The 15,097-nt window shown below is 39.7% G+C and overlaps 1 protein-coding gene across 4 annotated transcripts in view; it reads right to left on the bottom strand.

Moving 5' to 3' along the window:
• The window catches only part of c22h10orf90 (chromosome 22 C10orf90 homolog), a 282,594-nt gene that overhangs the window by 189,241 nt on the left and 78,256 nt on the right, over window positions 1-15,097 (bottom strand). For 2 of the 4 annotated variants that reach the window (XM_059947699.1, XM_059947700.1), the window contains one exon: window positions 6,924-7,126. The gene's annotated coding sequence lies outside the window, so the exon portion shown is untranslated. Of the gene's footprint in view, window positions 1-811; window positions 1,051-6,923; window positions 7,127-15,097 lie in introns of those variants that run through there. The other 2 variants (XM_059947698.1, XM_059947701.1) reach the window with 2 other exon arrangements.

Below are 15,097 nucleotides of genomic sequence, written 5' to 3'. Positions count from 1 at the left end.
ATTGAAATTTAAATAATTTAAAAGCAGAATTCAGCAATATTGAATATTATGAATTAAAAGAAAATTGTTCAGATTTTAACACAGATATAAATCATTCTTTGTTTACCTCAACAAATGAAACATTTACCACTGTCTTTCCACTGAGAAGGTTTGCTTTGTCATATGCAAACCAGTCAAAGTGGCATTCATGAAGATAGGGTTTTTCCTAGGTTGTATTTTAGCTAGCTTCTGAAAACACACAGTAGCCTAATGCTGTCACCTACCTCATCTTCAAACAAAAGACCTGAACTGAAGACCAGTTCTCCATGGCAACAACAATACAATCATGAACTTAGTTAAATAAGGTTGAAGACTGCACCTTACAGTACATCATGCAATACAATAATATTCAAAAGCTAAGACAAGAAAGATTTTATTGAGGCTTGATTTCATTTTCATTCTCCTCCTCAACACAGATTTCAGTGAGAGCTTGCAGCTTTTTAAGGACACATTACAATAAATTTTCAAGAAGTGTTTAAGAAAGATATTCAGTACCTATTAAGGTAATTACTTTTTCAGTAATTGTCTAATGTGTATTTACAACAGTGAATAGAATACTTCATGGATGTCCTGGATTTCTTCTTTCATCTACAGTCTACCATAAAAATGGTTCAATGTGTTGACTCAATGTGTTTACTTAATGAACCATTTAAATGAAAGCGCAATATAGAAAAGGAGAAATATTCCAGGTGAAAATACTTCGGTGCATTAAGTACATCTACATAGATAACTGGCTACATTCTTAATTTCTTAATGCTATGAAATAGCTTACCCATGTGAAGTCCCATTCCGTCACTCTCCACATTTAAGATTTGGCATGAAAATATCAACCGGCATGCAGAAAGGCACCAGCACTTTCCAGACTACTTCCAATAATTAGAAATAATTTAGGGATTTAATTTTTTTGGAAAAAAACTAAATCCATATGTAACAAATACCTTCTTCTTGCGAGAACTCAATCACATATGAAAAGCTTTTTAAGAAGTTTGAAGTTAACAGAATGTGTTTTGAGGACCAAGTTCAATCAGTCATGCATTCATAACATTTAAGGTTCATTTAATGATTAACACTGAAAAGCTTGTTTGCAGTGCAAAGATGTTTTAAGCTTTTTGTTTGTACTATTTTAAAGGATAGTGCAACAGAAATTAATTTTCTGAAGTTGAAGCATTCATTTTTATAATCATATGTGCCTAATTTTCCTAATTTTTGTCATTTTGTCAATGATAAGTAAAGTAATGATCATGAATTCATGACTTATTAAAGTCCTACTTTATCAATAATTGTCAGATGCACATTACAACAATGAATGGAATTCTTCAGAAGTCCTTGATTGCTTGGTTATCTGCCATCTGTAATAAAAACCTATTTTGATTCCATGTGTTTATTTCATGAATCATTTAAATGAAATGCAATAATGCAAAGGGAAATTAGTAATCAGTGTAATTCAATAAAAAGAAAGAAAACAATCTATTATTCCTCTACAGGTTCACTTTGTATGTTTTACCTTCCCATAATCATACCATTTCATTCACTTCAAAAACAACAGATGTTTATGTTTTTCAAAATTTTGCAAAATAACTTGTACCATAGAGGCTCTAAATTACAATATTTAAGTGAGAAAGAAAATGGAAAGTTACAAATCTGTTAGTAAATTATCTAAGTGGAGAAATTACGGATATGAAGACAGAACTCAAGTATATTAAATTTTTTTAAAGGTTCAAAGTGAACACAATGTGCTGTAGGGAAATAGTTGGACTGTACAACTGAGGATAAAGAGAGCATTAACAGTAAATTTTCTATTGATTTTTGGAATGTGGTAATGACTGACAAGGCCAATGTTTACCTTGTACCCTTAAGAAAATGATGTGAACATTTGGTGAAGGTGTCTCACAGTTCTGCTTGATAATGAAATTCAAGATTTTGCATTAGCAATAATGGGACAGAAATACAGTCAGTGGCCATTTCATTAGGGACAGGAGGTACTATTTCTGTATGCTCATGGTCTTCTATTGCTGTAGCCTATCCACTTCAAGGTTCGACATGTAGTGTGTTCAGAGGTGTTTTTCTGCACACCACTGTTGTTTGAGTTACTGTCACCTTCCTGTCAGCTTGAACCAGTCTGACCATTCTCCTCTGACCTTTCTCATTAGTAAGGCATTTGGCCCACAGAATTGCTGCTCGCAGGATGTTTTCTGTTTTATTCACTATTCTCCATAAATTCTAGATAGATAGATAACTTATTGAGCTCAGAGGAAATTACAGTAGCATTACAAGTGCACAGCTATACAAATATTAGAAGGTAAATAAGAAAAAATAAACAATTGTTATGCATGAAAGCACATGGAGATTGGCAGATTGTGAGATAGTCAAACTACCCCGTCTGGCAGGAGCAATCATTCCATGGTCAAAGTCACTTAGATCACATTTCTTCCCCATTCTAATGCAAATGAAGAACAACCAAACTCTCAAGCATGAATACATGATTGTCACGCATTGAGTTGCTGCTACATGATTGGCTGATCAGATATATGCATCAATGAACGGGTGTCCCTAATAAGTGGCCACTGAGTGTACATATCCAAGTGTGTAGAGGTGAACCCCCCTACTTCCATTTTTATCTGAAGTGTTATTTCACTTGTGTAGTGCTATTAATACCATCTTTGGTGAGATGGTGATATTATCTTGTGGATGTCACACGTGGCAGCCAAAGTGCATTAATTGTTGAGAGAATTAATGTCTTAAGCTGGACGTCGGGTTTTTTTAATTAAGTGGATTGCATTGTCTGAATGATGGCAAGCATTCTGAATGTTACTCCAGCTGTACTTATCCAGATAAGTGGAACGATTTCATTACTCCCCTTACTTCTGCTTTCATCTGCAGAAAGGTGTTGAAAAGTCAATGGTGAGATCCTTACTGTACAAAACAAAGTCTCTGGTTGGCACTTATAGCCACATTCCTTATGTGACAATTCCAAGTTTGTGAGGAATTCAATAAAAATAATGTTGTTCATTCTCAATTGCTCATGTTTATGTTACTGCTATTAGAGCTGGTCAATATCTGTTGGTTGAGTGGTAAGAACGTTTATGATGATCAGATATACAGATACAACAAATCATTATTCAATCAATATGAACAAGTAAGGAAAAACCTCCATGTTTATCAGATCATCATAATGCTCTGATTTTTATATACATTTGAGACAAGCGTACTGATTGAGCCTAACAGATAGACAGGTAACCATTTTAGCCCCCTCCATTAACCCTATGTTGTTCCCTTCACCCTGCACATTGCCCTTTATTCTTTTCAAACCCCTACAATTACTTATGGTTCCCACGCATCTAGTCTCCTTCCGCCCTCATCTCCTAATTCTCAATATAACTAGTTAATACTCCTGTACAAATGTGCTTATCCAAATGTTCTCAAGTTTGGTTCGGCTTCATCTGCCAACACTGAATAAATAATCCCCTCTCCCACAATGAAGACTAACATGCCTTTTGTTCTTCTAATTGCATCATGATGATTTTTAGTGACAAATGTACAAGTACACCCAAATCCCTTTGAACAGCAATACTACCCAATCTTTCACCATTTAATATTCTGTTTTGCTTTTATAGGCACCAAAATAAATGATCTCATATTCTTTCCACATTATATTCCATCTGTTATTTACTCACACATTCATTCAGCTTATCAATTTCATTTGAGGATCTTTTTAGTGTTCAGTATTTACAGCAGACTTTAATATGACATTTTGTCTCTTCAGTCAAATTGTTAATATCTGGGTCCAAGAATAGTGCTATCCCTTTAGTCTCATCCCATCAAGGTTTTGGTTATTCCCAGGTTTTGCATTTTCTCCAATACGTTTATCTTAATCTTTGCCTACACATAACCCTAAATTTCATGTGCTCTTAACTCATTAAACAGCCTCCAGAAATCCACCATTTCCCTTTCTTTTAGTTTAGTGGCCACATTCACAAAGATCACCAAGGGTCAATCAAACATAGTTTTCTTTTTATAAATCCAGGGCATCTTTATTCAATTGAATATTTTTCTTTTCCTACTGGTGTTTTGTTACATCTTTCATTATAGATTTTCACATTTTTCCTATGACTGACATTAGGCCAGTAGCTCCCTGTTTTCCCTCAAAATATTTGGATCACATTTGTAAAAGGAACATTTAAAGTATCCACTGTCCCTAACCCCACTTCTTTCTTAATTCTGGGATGTAAATCATCAGGTCTTCAGACTCTATCAGCTTTCAATAGATCACACCTATAGATTGAATTGTTTGACCAAGTTATTTTCATTCTCAATAGAATCTTTGTTTATATCTGTTAGGAGTTTTGCATATCTTTGTTTCTGAAGGCAGGTGCAATGTAACTGTTCAATTTCTCTGCCATTTGCTCACTCATCTGTCTGTAGTTAAGTTTCCATATATGTCCTGACTAGTCTTCTCCTTTTCCATACCTATCATAATGAGTACAATCTGTTGTATGCTTCTTGCCAGTTTCCACTCCTATTCTTCCTTGCCTTTCTTAATTGATTTCTTGTCTTCCCCCTTTGTAGAGTTCTAAAATGCTTCCAATCCTTAGATTTGCTATTTCTGGCAAACTTAGAAACCGCTGATGTTGGGTTAATAGTGTATTTAATTTTTCTTGTCACCAAAGATGAATCAGTGCCAGCTTGATGAATACAGCTTCAACCTCTGCATGTTGCAGCATGCAGGACTAAATGTGGAATTCTCCAATTATTAGACAACATGCTCTTTTTCTATTTGTATCTGAGCTTGTCAATTCTGTCTATTATCATCAGTCTGATTCTTTTTTTTTCTGTTTTAATATAATCTGCACTGCTGGACACATTCCTCAGCCTTACACATTATACAGGAACTTGAAGGTCCACGCTCAGTTTTTCGAAACAGCTTCTTTCTCTCTGTCATCAGATTTCTGAATAGTCCAATGAGCCTTATGAAACTATGTTGCCACTCCACTTTTGCACATTTTATTTATTCATAGGCAGCATTTATTTATTTATTGTTGTAACTTATAGTAGTTCTTTATGCCTTGCATTGTACTACTGCTGCAAAACAACAAGTATCAATGATAATAAATGATATTGTGGATGAACGTGACGAATATTGCTGTGTTATCACAGACTGGAATTAGTAGGGTTGCCAGTCTTTGATTTGATTCATTGGTTTTGACATCATTTAAGTCTTTATGCAGCAATTTGCTTCTGTTACTTAAAGCACACATAGTTCTGCAGCTTCACCAGATTAGCACATCATTTTCAAGTTCAGCTGCTCTTTGTACTCTTGTTGAACAGTGATTAATTTCTGAGTTTGTTACCAATGGTACAGTAAAAAATGTATGTACTGATTAAAGACAATCAATACATTTGGAAACCATTCTGGTTCTTCTGATGACTTGCAGTCCCTCAGAAAAGGTCAGTTTTGACCAATTTCATCTGTGACATTTGTAAGAATTAATTCTCATTTCATTGAAGATAAACTGATGAGTTATTGTAGAAGACTGAATGTAGAAACAAGATTCTGTGTTTAATTTAGGAAAGAGATGGCTAATGGTACCCCACAAGGATCAATGCTACTCACAAGGCCTTCATAAATCAACGTACGGAGTACCAAAGATGGGATATTATGTTGAAGTTGTATAGAGCCCTAACGAGAAGTATTGTGTACAGTTTTGGTCATCTGCCTACGGGAAAGCTATAAACAAGGTTGAAAGTCAAGTCAAGTCAAATTTATCTAAAGACCACATTTAAAAACAACCCACATTGACCGAAGTGCTGTACAAACCGTAACAGGTAGCTAAAATCACAAATACAAGAAACATAGATATAAACAACAAGGCACTCAGCTTATAGGCACAAAATAAACAGTGCATGAGCCTAGGCCCAAGGCAAAAATCAGCCACATCAGGAAGATTCAAACGCTAGGGAATAAGGGTAAGTTTTGAGCCTGGACTTAAAAGAGTCAATGGAGGGGGCTGATCTGATAGGGAGGGGAATGCTTTTCCACAGTCTAGGGGCTGCAACAGCAAAGGCATGGTCACAGTGCAGAGAAAATTTACAAGGAAGTTGCTGGGTCTGGAAGACATAAGATAGAAGGGAAGATTGAGTAGGTTCGGACTGTATTCTTTGGAAACATGAAAAGATTGAGAGGAGATTTGATAGAGGTATGAAAAATTATGAGGGGTATAGACAGTGCAAATGCAAGGAGGCTTTTCCCATTGAGGTTGAGTGGGATTATGACCAGAGGTCATGGGTTAAGGGTGAAAAGTGAGGTTTAAAGGGAACATGAGCGGAAGCTTCTTCGCTCAGAGGGTTGTGAGAGTGTGGATTGAGCTGCCAGCACAAGTGATGCATGTGAGCTCAATCTTAATGTTTAAGAGAAGTTTGAATAAGTACATGGATTGTAGGGATATGAAGCACTCTGGACCTGGTGCAAGGTAATGGGAGTAGATAGTTTAAAGGGTTTAGGCATGGACTAGATGGGCCAAAGAGCTTGGTTCTGTGCTGTACTTCTCTATGACTCTAAGTGCTATTCTTCATATTTACTCATAAATTGGAAGGTGTTTCATTAACAAAACAGAGAATCAGATTTGCTAATGTCACAATGATAGGTGCCATGGTAATTTATGAAGATGGGAGCATATAACCTCATTTACAGATTAATTAGTGACTGAATCAGTGGATTTTAGCAGAGGTGATCAGGTTCCACTCATTTTGTATCAAACAGGATAGATCTTAATGATCGTTAAATGATGAAAGCTAGTTTCAAAGATTATTAAATTATTGTGGCCAGCTACATATCAAAAACATTAAGGGAATTGAGCATTTATATTAGTGTGGTGAACTACATATACCTGTCTGGACACGCCCCCTGCTGACTGCTCCTGTGGCTCCTCCCACAGACCCCAGTATAAAGGCGATTGGGGACTCCGCCCCGGTCTCAGAGTCCAGGATGCAGTGTGGTGGTCAATTGCTGCTTGTTCTTTCTTCCAGCCAATAAAAGCCGCTATATCGCCTCACGTCTCGGAGAGTTATTGATGGTGCATCAATTAGTGATCTGGAAAATAGAGGGAAATATTTTTTCTACCTTTTATTCAAGAGGTGGTTAGACTAAATCCATTGAAGTGCATACAGTTTTAGGCCTTAGAAATACTTCCCTTTCAAGTAGTGCAGCTCAGATTCTTCTGAACAGCAGATAATCATGGTTTTATAATTTATTTAAACTGGTTTTAACAATTCTGAATTATTTTTAATGGGTATATGTTTTACTGTTCGTAAAGTGCTTAGGCATGGATTGTCATTAACTATTAAAGCAATTCTATGAATGCCTCCAAAGCAGGAATTGTTTTATTGGCAACAACACCCAGCGTTGCTGCAAGCACTTTGCTGAAGTGAGGTTTCCACTTAAAAATAACTAATGGACTTGCTTTAGCATGCTTCTTTCTGGATAAGCTGTATTGGCAGCAGCCGTGAAGTATCAATCAGATTCTGCATTCCTTTGAACTGGTCAGTCCATTCCTTTTGACGACAAGTCTCCACAAGCCTTGTTTATAACAAATTACCAATTTATTTCTTTCTTTCTCTCCCCCCTCCTTTCCCTCCCCCCCTCTCTCTCTCTCCTCCTCTCCCTCCCTCTCTTACACTCCCTCCACCCTCCCTCCTTCTCTCCCCCCTCAATTTCAGTTTTTGTGTATATTATTATCTATTAATATTAATATATTAATAATTTTTAAACGATGTGTAACCACCTGGAGTATATTTATGACATTCTGAAGTGCACAATTAACCAATCACAGTCATTTTATGAACTCACAGAGCTTACAATGTTACTCTGTAAGTGAAGCTATTTAATTAATCTGGGAAAAGGCTAGGAATTGTCAAAACGATTGCCAGAGTCTTGATATCCTAATATTAATTTTCATGAAAAGTTTCAAACTGCTTGTTTTTGTTTAATTAATCAATGATTCTGTATGATACTGAACTGCTCAGAAATGATTTTTTTTCAAACCTCATGAAAGAAAAATACTTAGTTCAAGTATTTTATACTAAGATAATTTGCCAGATTCTTCTATAAGTAGGTAAAGATTTATCCTACAATTAAATTTACCAATAAAACGGAGCTGTCAATATTCCATTGCACCAAAATACATTGAAAAATGTGTGTTGCATACTGTTCATTCAGATCAAATCATTGCACAGTACAGTGAGGTAGAATAAGGTAAAAGAATAATAAAAACAGCCTGCAGAGAAAGGGCAGTGCGGGTAAACAATAAGGTGCAAGATCATAATGAGATAGATTGTAAGGTCAATAACTCATCATATTTTACTAGGAAACCATTCAATAGTCTTATAGCAGCAAAGTATAAGCTGTGCTTGACCCTGATGTTATATTTTTAGACTTTTTTATATTTTGCCCATTGGGAGAGGAGAGAAGCACTGCTTTACTGATGCACTGAGAGTTCACGGTAGAGTCCATGGAGGGGAGGATAGTTTCTGTGACATGCTAATCTGTGTCCAAAGCTCTCTGCAGTTTCATGTGATCACATGAAGAGCGGTTGCCATACCAGGCAGTTATGCATCCCGGTAGGATCAATAAAAAGTTGTACAGGGCGACAAAGACATGCCAAATTTCTTTCAGTTTGATGCTGCTGGACTTAATTTGGTAGCCTCTTAAAGCATGGAAGCTCTATCACAACTGACAGTTGGTGGGTGATGAGATTTTGGACTGATACTGTCTCTTGGCATCTCTGATAGATTTACAAAGGTTGTGTCTTGATTCCTGGCCTAAATTCCAATATCCATTGTATAAATACATTAAAATTATACCATTAAATTGTAAATGACTAAAAATCACAAACTTGTCTAATCAAGTTCTTTCTTGAAGCAGATCATCTGAATTGTCTGCCTATTTTTTCATGACCCCAACTAAACAGCAGCAGGCATCCAAGTTTTAGCGCTCCAATTCCCGGAGTATGGTTCCCTTTGAGACTCAAATTGCCAGTTATTGCCTGCCACATTCCTTCATGGAAAATCTGTACTTAAAGGCCTCGTGCGGCGTGTTCAGTGCTCAATTATAGGAATTCCATTTATAGTGCTGCTGTTTGTGGATTTTGTCTTTGGATTTCATTTGTGTCATCTTGTTTATTTTGAGTCTGAGTCAATTCCAGACCTTACTCTTCACTTGGGTTTACTATCTCTTGCTACAATTTAAAAGATGTTTTACATTTAGGATGGCCAGAAGAATCAAACAATGAATGTGCTATTTCAAATGAGTTAATTGGTGCCAGTTGGACTGTGAACACTATCAGAAGAACAAGGTTAGAGTATTTACAATTTTCCATTCCTCCAGGACCATTCCAGGATCTAGTGATTCCTGAAAGAACATTATTAATGCCTCCACAATCACTTCAGCTACCTCTTACAGAATTCTGGATCAGTCCAGCTGATCCGTGTGATTTATCTACCTTTGGACCTTTCAGCTTCCCAAGCACCTTCTCCTTAATAATAGCAACTACACTCACTTCTGCCCTGTAACTCTCTCAAATCTCTGGCATACAGCCAATGTCTTCCAGATGCATATTGAAATTACCCTTGATTTTATCACAACACTTCCCTTTTGACATTCCTTTTCCATCTCCCATTGTAACTTGTATCCCAGATCCTGGCTACTGTTTGGAGGCTTGTATATAACTCCCATCAGGATATTTTCCCTTTGTACTTTCTCAATAGTATCCACAAGGATTCTATAGCTGCTGATCCACTTTTTTCCAAGGATTTGATTTGATTTTTACAAACAGAGCCACCCCACATTCTCTGCCTACCTGCCTGTGTTTTTAACACATTATGTATCCTTGGGTATTTAGCTTCCAGTTATGACCTCCTTTCAGCCACAATTCAGTGACGTCCACGTCATACCTGCTCAATTCTAACTGCACTACAAAATCACCTACATTATTCCTTAGACTGCATGCAATCAAATATAATACCTACAGTCCTGTATTCATCACCCTTTTCAATTTTGCCCCAGTTCTACATTTCAGCTCATCTTACTGACTGTAATTTTGTCCTATCATCTGCCTGTCCTTCCTCAGTGTCACTCCACAATGCAATGAGTTCTATACCAACTACCCAATCTCCAGCCCTATCACTCCAGTTCCCACCCCCAGCTAAATTAGTTTAAATTCTCCCTAACAGCTCCGGAAAACCTGCCTGCAAGGATATTGGTCCCCTCAAGCTCAGGTTTAACCTGTCCTTTTTGTACAGATCATAACTTCCCCAGAAGGAATCCTAATAGTCCAGAGATTTGAAACCTTGCTCCCTGGAGTTCTTGCTCAGACATTCATTCATCTGTACTATCATCCTGTTCCTGACTTGATTAGCATGTGGCATTGGAAGTAATCCAGAGATTACTACCTTGGAGGTCTTGCTTTTTAGCCTCTTCTCTACCTCCCTATCCTCACAGCGCTGGACCACTTCCCCTTTTCTACCTATGCCATTGGTGCCAATGTGCTGGTCACCCTCCCTCTTGAGAATATTCTGCAGCCACTCAGAGATACCCTGGAAACTAGCACCTGGGAGGCAACACACCACTGTAGCTACAGAATCTCCTGTTTGTCCTCCTAAGTATCAAGTCTTCCATCACTATTGCTCTAACCTGACTTTATCCTTTTCTTCTGAGCCCCAGAGCTGCTGCTGCTGCGCCCTGTTAAGTCATTCTGCACCCCCCACACACACCAAGCAGTATCCAAAGGGGTATACATGTTGCTGAGGAGAATGGCCACAAGAGAGCCCTACAATAGCTGCTTATTCCTCTTACTTCTTCTGCGGGTCACCCATCTACTATCTGAAGACTGCATTCTGGGTGTGATTCCCTTCACTAAAAGTCTCATCTATGAAATTTTCAGCATCCCAGATGTTCCAGAGTACATCCAGCTCCACGTCCAGTTACTTGACATTGTCAGTCAGGAGCCAGCATTGGATGCACTTCCTGCAGAGGTAGTCATCAGGGAGTCTGTTAGGTACCCTACAATCCCAAATTTTTATAGAAGGAGCATTTCACTGCCTTAATTACCATCCTGCCTAAAGCTACAGCTTTCTTTGAGCTATTTACCCAGTTGGTTCAGTTAAGTTTCAGTTCAGGTTAAGGTTCAGTTCAGTTAAGTTAGCTTAACTCTGGATATTGACAGTGGGAAACATTGTGATGATAAAGTTTTTGAACATCAGGGGCTAATGGTTGGTCTTTCTCTCCATGGAGATGGTTGATGGTTATTGCTTAATATTGTCTTGTTCAAATGTTACCAACCACTTATCAGCCATGTTTTCCAGTTCTTTCTGTAGATATCATACTCTAAAGAAAATGCAAATATGATTAAGTAATATTCAATCATCAACTAAGGTGCCCACTTCTGCTATCAAAATTAAGCTGGTGAAACTATTAGGGGACATTGTCTGAAGAAGCACCTGCAACCATGACTTCAGAATGGGATGATTGACCTCGACAACTACAATCATTGTCTTTTGTCTGAGGAACTCCAGTCAGAGGTGAGTTTTCCATTTGATTCCCATTTAACCTAATTTGATGAAGATTTGTGGTGCCCAGAATGCAGCCTTGAGGCTAGGGTAGTCAATGTGACATTGCCTCTGTTACTGAGATCTTGTCAATTTAATAAAGTCTGGAACAAAATGGTAATGGCAAAATCCAGACTGAGTAATGCCGAACAACTTATTGTTGAGTAAATGCTATTTTATAGTATTGTCGATAACGTCTTCAGTCATTTTGTTGAAGATTGATGGCAGACTCATGGACCAGTAATTGATCAGATTGAATTTGTCCTTCTTTTTATACACAGAACAAATGTGGACATTTTTTCATATTATTTTTGAGATGACAGTATTGTAACTGTAGCTCACATAAGATGCTGGGGGAAATCAACAAGTCATGGAAATGAACAAACAGTTGCCGTTTCAGACTGAAACCCTTCTTTAGGACTGGAAAGGAAGGGGAAAGACACCAGAATAAAAAGGGGGGGGGGGAGGGGAAGGTGGATAGCTAAAAGCTGACAGGTGAAGCCAGTTGAGAGGGAAAGGCAAAGGGTTGAAGAAGACTGAATCCAATAGAAAAGGAGAGAGGACAGTGGGGAAAAAGGGGAGATGACAGCACCAGCGGGAGGTGACAGGCAGGTAAGGGGAAGTAGTAAGAGGCCAGAATGGAGAATGGAAGAAGAGGGAAGAGGGAAGAGGAAGGGGGAAAAATACCAGAAGGAAAAATTGATGATCATGCCATCAGGTTGGAGGCTACCCAGATGGAATATGAAGTGTTGTTCTTCCACCCTGAGAGTGGCCTCATCATGGCAGAAGAGGAGGCCATGGGACTTTACATGTCGTAATGGGAATGGGGATAGGAATTAAACTGGTTGACCACCAGGAAATTCCACTTTTGGAGGACAGAGCTGAGGAGCTCGAGCAGGTGGTTCCCCATTTTATGTCGGGTTTTATCAATAGAGAGGAGGCTGCATCAGGAGCACTGGATAGAATAGATGACCACAACAGATTCACCGGTGAAGTCCTTGCCTGGAAAGACTGTTTGGGGCCCTGAATGAAAGTAACGGTGGAGGTAAATGGGCAGATGTAGCATTTCAGTTGCTTCCAGGAGTATGTGTCAGGAGGGGGATTAGTGGGGAGGGATGAATAGACAAGGGAATCATAGAGGGAGCAATCCCTGTGGAAAGTGAAGAGTAGGGGGGAGGTAATATGTGTTGGGTGCTAAGATCCTGTTAAGGATGGTGGAAGTTGTGGAGGATGATGTATTGAATATGGAGGCTTATGGCCTGTTAAGTGAGGTTAAAACCAATTCTATTCCTGTCAAGGTGATGGAAAGCGGGGTGAGTGTGCATGTTCGAGGAACGGAGGAGATGCAGATCAGGGTAGCATCAGCAGCGGGGGAAGGGATGCCCTATATTTTGAAGAAAGAGGACACCTCTGATGGCCTGGAAAGGAAAGCCTCATCTTGGGATCTAATGCAGGAGAGATGGAACTGAGAAAAGGAAATAGCATTTTTACAGGAGGCAGGGTGGGAAGAAGTCTAGTCAAGATAGATGTGGGAATCACTATGTTTATAAAAGATGTCCAGAGACAGTTTGCCTTCAGAGATGGAGACAGAGAAATCAAGAAAGGAGAGGGAGGTCTCAGAAATATACCAAATTAATTTAAGGGCAGGGTGGAAGTTGGAGGCAAACTTAAAATTCACAAGCTCAGCAAGGAAGACTTGGGGAGCATTACCATGGACGGCTTGGAACACAGACTGTTCTGCAGTAAAACTATATTTGGATAGGTTTATAGGTAATGTAGCTAGATCTAGAGTGCAAGTCTTTTGCACTACAGCCAAAATATTGCATGTGTCATACAGGGGTGTTGTATCAGGACCCAAATGCAGGACGCAGACGCTGCAGTGCTAGGAACAGGGCAGGGTGAGGGACTGGGAGCAAGGAGCCTGGACTCCGAGCCTGAGACTGGACAAGGACCCAGAACCTGGGTCTTGCCTCAGGCTTGGACCCCAAAACCAGGCAAAGAAGTGACGAGGCTTGGCTGGAGGCTTGGGGCTGGGGCCTCGGGGCTCGGCCGGAGGCTCGGGGCTGGGTCCGAGGCTTGGCTGGAGCTTGGAGGCGGACTAGGAACTGTACATAAAAATAGAGCCGCGACTCATCTTTAACAAGACACGAACATGAGACTGGACAGCACATAGACATAGAGCCAGGACTTCTCCTTCGACAAGCCTGATCTCATCTTTAACTCTACACCAAGGTGGGGCAGGACAGTCCGTCGGGTAACAGCAGAACGGCCAGACTTACCCGACGGAGGCAAAGACAAGAAAAGACAAGACAGATTCCCCCCGCAGGGCAACGGCAGAACGGCCTGACTTACCCCACAGAGGCGTGGACAAAGCAAGACAGATTCCCCCCGCAGGGCAACAGTAGAACAGCCTCACTTACCCCACAGGGCAAGGACAGGAAGAGACAAACACCAAAGAATGACAGACAGTTCCATCTCTATATCGGGGCTACTCCAAGTAGCCGTTATGGCTGGCAGCCTTGGCTGGCCATGGAAACAACCGGATCCCTACCTAGCTCGGAGTGGCTGACGGCCACCCAGCTGGCCCGGGAAACAGCTGAATCCATACCGCAATGACAGCTCCGACTACTGACAGTAAGGCTCCAAGAAGCAATGGTTCTCCAACGCAGCTTAAAGATGGCAAGTGGCCATACCAGCCTTCCACCAGCCATTTGCTCCATGAGAATCTTGCGAGGGAGGCAAGGTGAGACAAGATAACCCCACCCACACTCAATCCCAGGGCCACTTATATTCCCAGCCAACAAGATGAGCATCAGGTGTTTATGATTTAGTCCAACCGAATCAAGGGACAGCCGGAGTCCGGAGCTCACAGACCGCGACCCAGAATGCAGACCCCAGACTGGACCATGACAGCATGGTCTCGTAGCCTTATTCTATTCAGTACTCCAAGATGCTTAAATAATCACAAGAAACTCAAAGCAAAGGAGACAAAGCAAATCATTCAGATTGAAGATGGATGCAAATTTTTTTTAGTCTTGTCTTTGGCACACATGTCTTGGATACCTTCTCAAATTGTATTTTTTAACTGACCACTTTCCTGGTTAGATGTAGCTGAACTGCAGATCTCTTGATCTGAATTGATGCTTATGGAATCACTAAGTTTTGTCAATTGCTTTCTGCTTTGCATCTTGTAGTAACGCAGTTTCATTAGGTTGGTTCCTCAATTACACACGCCAGCTGCTGTTCTCAAAGTTTACTGCACTCCTCACAGATCAAATATTGTCAATTTTTGTCATGACTTCATGTTACTGAAAATTGTGATTTTCTAGGAATGCATCCTCCCCAGGAACATGAGGGTGCACCATATATTGCAAAAGCTCGGGCCCTGTGGAACCCCTTAGGCAAAAGTTTTTGATTCACCATTAGCAGTGAACCATTAACTTTTGTTTCTGGCAACCAT

The sequence above is a fragment of the Hypanus sabinus genome, chromosome 22 (genome assembly GCF_030144855.1).
Source record: "Hypanus sabinus isolate sHypSab1 chromosome 22, sHypSab1.hap1, whole genome shotgun sequence".
Lineage (NCBI taxonomy): Eukaryota > Metazoa > Chordata > Chondrichthyes > Myliobatiformes > Dasyatidae > Hypanus > Hypanus sabinus.
Note: the sequence above shows the minus strand (reverse complement) of the source record. Positions and strands in the feature narration are given on the sequence as shown.